Source organism: Scatophagus argus, chromosome 18 (assembly GCF_020382885.2).
Source record: "Scatophagus argus isolate fScaArg1 chromosome 18, fScaArg1.pri, whole genome shotgun sequence".
NCBI classification, from domain to species: Eukaryota; Metazoa; Chordata; class Actinopteri; family Scatophagidae; genus Scatophagus; species Scatophagus argus.
This window is the reverse complement of record NC_058510.1, coordinates 7264797-7271245: the sequence shown is the minus strand read 5'-3', so window position 1 is coordinate 7271245 and position 6449 is coordinate 7264797.

Genomic DNA, 6449 nt, shown 5'->3' with positions numbered 1-6449 from the left:
ACGACTCTCCAGTCTTGTTGTACCTCCCGATTGTGTGTTTGTATGTGTGTCTTTCTGTGTGTCAGTGTTTTATTATTTCGCAGTGTTTGACCTTGAAGGTTCTGTGTGCTTTTGGGCTGTGATGTCTCAATGATTTCTCTTTTAAGTGCCAAAATGCAGCCTTTATGCGCTATTGATGCTGCTATACACACACTACATAAATGCCCCATGGAGGAGGCCATTTGCATGAAAATTTAGTTGATTTATGACTGGATTCTATAGCATTTTCTATAATCACCCAGCACATTTTTGCAGGGGCTTAGTAGTGGCCGTAGTGATGCCACAGTACAGTGCTGTAACCCAACTTCAAAGAGCGTTTTGTTCACACGCACCCTCACAAAAACACAGGGTGACTTCACTGGCTTCCAGTGGCAAAGGTGGACCAGCTGGGTTGTTTTGTTCTCCACTTGTGTTTTTTTTTTTCCTTCTTTCTCTTTTCCACTTTTTCACCGTGTTTCTCCTGATCTTTTTTCTCTGAGCATTTGCTCTGGAGATTTACAATTGCTGTTGTTTATAGAATAAAAAAAAAAAAAAACTGCAAGCAGGAGAGAACGGACGATGTCGGCGATCAAGGTTTGGTGTGTGGTATTTCAATGAAGTCTAGGCTGATTGTCCTATAGCGGCGATGGATGTGGCTTTTGGAAGTGGAGGTGCATCGGAGGGGATCACTCGGCATCTGGCCCAGCACTCTTGTGTCACCGTGACCCTCCTGTGGGGGAGGCGGTGAGGGCCACAGTAGGGGGTCCTACTGAAAAGCAACATAAATTTCAGAGGGAGAATCAATAGACTGTGAGAATTGTAAGAGATGCATTGGTTTGGACTCTCTGACTGCGACCCTGGCACTTTACTATATTGAAGTCGGCGAGGATGCACCTACAATCCTCAACAACAGTGAAAATAACAACATAAAACAACAGCGAGTATGGTCCCCTAAGACTAGACGGGTTTGTACGACTTTCGATTACCACGCTAACCTACTCCCAATTCTGTGGCAAGGCTTAATTCTAGGGATAGCCTCAGAGGAAGGAGGGGAAAAAAAGGGGGAAAAAAGTCTGTTACGTGGGGGGAAACCTATTCTCCCACAAGATGTATAAATAGCCGCAGCCATGGCTCTCTGTGTCAAAGTTAGGACACTCAGTGGGGTGCAGACTTCAAAGCAACCAGGGATTTCTCCAAAACAACTGCTGGCAATTTTGAATCAGCATTCCCTCTGAAAGCAATGTAACCTTTCACCTGTATTCTGGCATGAGATAACTAGAGGAGAAAATGTCAAATTCAGAATATACAGTATAGTTTGTATCGTGAAAAAGGGAAAGCTGTTTAGTTAGGATTGAAGAACGTGCTTTTCCCATTTAGAAATGCTCTTAAAATGACTGAATAAACTTTTAAATAGCCTTGATGCTTGAATAAGCCATTGCATGCAACATAATGATAAAAAATTATTTTGTTTTTTCTGGGGCTTTGGCAGCAGATGTCATCTTAAGAAACTGAAAACGCAGCTGATCAGGCTTCAAAAGACGCCTCATTTGCCACTTGGTGGGAAATGAAAATGACCCAGGAGGGTTAAAGGCCAAAAAACATGTCAAGAATTTCCCGGGAATATATTTAAAGCAGCAACAGGACAGCGAAGCTCTTAACTCTAATTTGGACAAAAAAAAAAAAACATATGTGTTGTATTTATTGTTTTTGGTCTTCAAACCAGACATTTGAATTCACTGTAAGCAGACAAAAAGAGAGAGAGAGAAAGAAAGAAAGAACGTTAAGCCTATTCAATGAAGACATGGGGTTAACATGGTATTGTGTCTTTGATGGTGTCGGCCTGTGGTGCATTGTGGGTAGCGGGGTGTTCTCTGGCCACAGCAGGATACTGGCGGCTCTGTCCAGTTTTCAGGTGCTGTCGCTCTCTCCTCGGTCATATTAATTATGGGATAGAAAAACTCTAATCCCTCAGCCTTTGAAGCGCCAGGCCACTTTTCAAGGCTACACTTTGGAGTAGGGCTACAACATCACACCCACACACACACACACACACACACACACACACACAGAGGACAAAATGTATGCTACTTCAGAATATAAAAAATAGCATATGCACACTTATTTTCATGCATCTTCTGCTTTGGTTGCTAGCAGGACTATGATTTAGTGTGACAATCTTTTCATAGCTGCTAAAACTCTATAGATCATAGTTCCTTTATCTATGTAATTACAACAGCATATAATTTCCTCTCAGGATTAGTTCACCCATCTGCTTTGCTGTTTGTCATTTGGCGTTCAGCACCTGCAACATTTCCGAGCTATGAATAAAGATATAATCGATGTTTAAGTTATTTTCACCAGTATCAAGGTGCGCTGCATTCATGTCTCCCTCATCGCAGGTGAGTGCTCCACAGAGAGCAGAAATCATTCACAGGAAGCTACACAATAAACATTCCCCGAATTTTACATTTTTCAACTCATTACCCATAATCTTCTCGAAGAACGAACATCAGCATTAGCAGAGGCGACACGAGGGTGTCTTGTTCCTTTTTCCCTCTTTTATTAATTTGCTAATGCTGTTTGTTATTATGTCTGAAAACACATTCATGCAGATGGAAAGTCCTCTCCTCCAAGATCAAAGTGGAGTCCCTGCTGAACGGTCACACAAGAGCGTCACCCCTGTTTCTCGTAAGCAGACTGTGGTCCAGTCCAGCCCCCCCCCCCTCCCCTCCTCAGGCCTGTAGAAAGAAGGGAAGAAAACAGCCACTGGAGATTGGCAGTCTACAACAGGTTTTATGGCTGTTGTTTCAGGTGGGAGGCAAGTCAGTCGGATGGATGACTGTCGGAGGGTTTTTACACTGCCCTCTTGTGCTCTGACACATACTGTACTCCCTCTCCCCCTGTTCACGCTGACTAATTTTTACTGCTTTTTGTCCCTGCAGCTCAGACGGCACAGCAGCAAACAAGAAAAGAGGCAACAGTACAGCTAAATATTATGTAAATATTATTCAAATGCTGACGGATAGGGGTTTTTGTTGATCTGTAGTGTTTTTGTTTTTTTTTTATTTTTAAAGCTGCAGGTTACAAAATACACTGCAACGCTGATGTGCATTCTTAGGTTTAAGACTCAGCCTCTGACCGAGCTCATTTAGCCCACATACAAAGGGATTAGTGGCATATTGCTTTCATATAACAGTTTAGTTACAGTTCATGGCACAGCATGGGTAAGAAATTGATTTGTGTTTTTTTTTTAATTAATGTATTTTTTTTTTTTTTTTTTTACAGATGACCTTTCTCTTCAAAAGATGTGCTATTCTCTGTCTTTAAAAAAAAAAAAAAAGAATTTCCAAAATGCTGTTGATTTTTTCTATTTTAATTAAAAACGTTTTTTAAAAAGTCAATTTTGGATTGAAAAATCAAACAGATAAAAACAGCACCCTCAGTATTCTCTTCTATTAAGACTGATTAGAAATGGCAGAAATTCTGAGCTGCACTCTCTTCCTGCTCTGCCACGTGTCAAAAGGATGGAGAGGAGGGTGAGGAGGAATAATTGTTTGATCTGTCCTTTTGCCTGTCGCTGCCCTAATCACTCAAGACTGATTCAGAAAATGCAGGCTTGAATGTCAGAGGGCCTCCTGCGGAGAGGTGGAGCATTTCAGAGGCTTTGGACAGCCGTGCCCTGGTAATCACCACTCTCAACCTGGCCGGGCACTCCAGCACTCCCCTGATTGAGCACCTCAATCTAACAAGGTGCTATTGCCGGAGCCAGAGATTCTGCCACGTTTTGACAAACCACTGGATTGTCCCTGATCATCATGGGACATTTCTTTTTCGCAGCTCAGCCATGCATGCTGCAGTCTGCCTCAGAGTCAGACACACCTGCCAGCGCTCTGAACGTGAGCGCTGCATGGGAAATTAAAAATGAGCTTGAAGGTTACCGTCCTTTAAAGAAAAAAAGAAAGAAGGGAAAAAATCTAATAATTCCACATCATTTGAAGGATGTGTCAGCAGAAATCAGCTTGTTTCCTGTCATGTCTTACTGTGGAGCCATTTTGGGGGAATTCAGTTTACATTTCCCATGTGATTTCTGACTGCTACCACGCTTCCTCTGACCTTGTTTCTGTCTGTGACACCAGGGCTTGCCCTCAGGGAATATACATCCAGATCTTAGCTAGATAACAGCATGTTTACAATTACCTTTAACCTTAAGCTTTTGCCTCTAGAGACGTTACTGATGACAGCAGCAAGCTGCATTCTGGCAGTCTTTGAATTGCTATATTTTCCAAGATTTAAGACAAAAAGGGGTGCAACTCATGATCAATGAATCTGCCACTTTTCCCAGTAACATAGTTAATTTAATTGATGGAATGCCCAAAAATAATGAAAAAATGGCCCATTACAGTTAGCTGTGACTTGTTTTGTTCCACCAGCTGCCTAACTAAAAATATTCTGTTTACAATTATGTGAAATAAAGAAAAACAGCATATCTCACATTGTAATTAGTGAAAGTTTAGCATTTTGCAAAATGAACGTGTTAAAACAGGCGTCGACACATTTCTGCATCTTGCAAAAATCATTGCAAACACAAAGCTATAGATCAGAACTACGTGTGCACTGATATGAAAAATAGAACAACACACAGTAGACAAAAATAACCAATACACAACATGAAAACACCAAACAATCTTCTGTCCAAAGTGTAGAATTGGTGTCGAGTCGTTATTCACAACAAGTACATAACTCACCTCATCAACAGAGCATTTTAACACCACTAATATTAGCTTCTTGGCTTGGGGAAACAGTTACTCATAAAGAATTCATGTATTTGACTTCAACAGTCTGGGACAGTCAATGAATATTTATGCCAGTGAACAACTCTCAAAGCAGCTGTAGATGTAAAACTTGTGATGACTAGTAACTGATTTCACACTCCCATAACTTTTCAATCAAAATGGATTTTTACTTCGAAAATGCAGCTACAACAGCACATCATAAAGGCAGTGAGGGATCGCAGGTCTAACTGGCCAGAGGTTCACTTAAAGTTTAGTATTTTACATAAAATGTAGTTAAGGAAATGTAAAAAAAAAAAAAAAAATTGGCTTGAGGTTGAAACAAAAAGCAATTCTTGTTTTGCTCGAAAAGCTTAACTTCAAAGTCAATGCGAAATGACTTGCTTTAAAATATAAAAAGCCTGAAGACTGCAGTGATTTCTAGAGTAATAATCTTTACAGGTGAACTGGGACAATTTAAGTGGTACTTCCTGATGGTTTCAGCCGGCTTTAGAGGTTCATATTGTAAAATCCCTTTCATAGCATTTTAATACATCACAACAGAGCTGTGGAAAAACGACTAAAGTACTTCTGAAGGGTTTAAATGCATTTGGAGTAACTGCTAGCTGCAGGATGTTCGGCAACGCGTTCAGAAATTATGATAAATTGTAGTTTTTACAAAGCTGGATTTAAAGTGTCATAAATGTCTCCGTTCAATGGAAAATAATAGCCTTGTACAGACTTGCGAGAGTTGAAATTCATTGTAGACTTGCCTCCAGTTCCTTAACCTCTCATCTGTTTTCAGCTTAATATAATATTGTTGATTTATCTGTGATATATTTGGAGCTGCGGGCATTTTTCTGCTCCTATTCTGAAATAAATAGATGGTTCTCAAAGGTGTGGATGGGTGTTTCATTATTCTAGTTGGCTTGACTGTGAATTGTGGCAAGAACATGGCGGTCACTCCATCAAAAGGAATTATGTTCAGTTTCTCACAAAGACATTTGTCATATGGGGACAGGAGGTATTAGAGCAATGAAAGACTCTTAACTCCCGTTAAAATCGCCACCTTGGACTTCCTGCTACAGGAGCCGAGGGAAAACAGCCAGTTGGTCTCCTGCGATCCTGTTGGCATTTTCAACGCAGATCCTCATAACTTGAAGCTGAAAGTTGATTAATAGTACATTTAGCACAACTCACAGCCTTCTTCTCTGTAATAAATTAGGGTCATTAATCAATAAAGAGCACAGCAATTCCGGGAGACAGGGGACATGCTGGTTCCTAATAGAAAAAGAGAGGAGTAACGCTCAGGCCTTTCCCACCATTGACCACCCTGGCTGAGGTGTTCATTGTGCACCTGCCTAAATCCAATTAAATGACATAATTAATGAACATCTTTTGCAACAATAATGGGCTTTGCCTGTCTGCCAGCCTATTGATTTTTTTTAGTGACAAACCGGTTAGGATAGCCTGTCAGTGTCAACCTCGGGATTTGTTGGGTATCCTTTACCTAATAGCTTCAAAGTTAGATGACAACTAGTATTTGGGGGGATTTGTTTTTTTTAAAATTCAAACAGAAGGATAGTTAGGAGACAGAAATCTACACTAGCACAAATAGGTTACATGCTCAAGTGGTGGATGAATGACTCTCAGGTTTGCCCA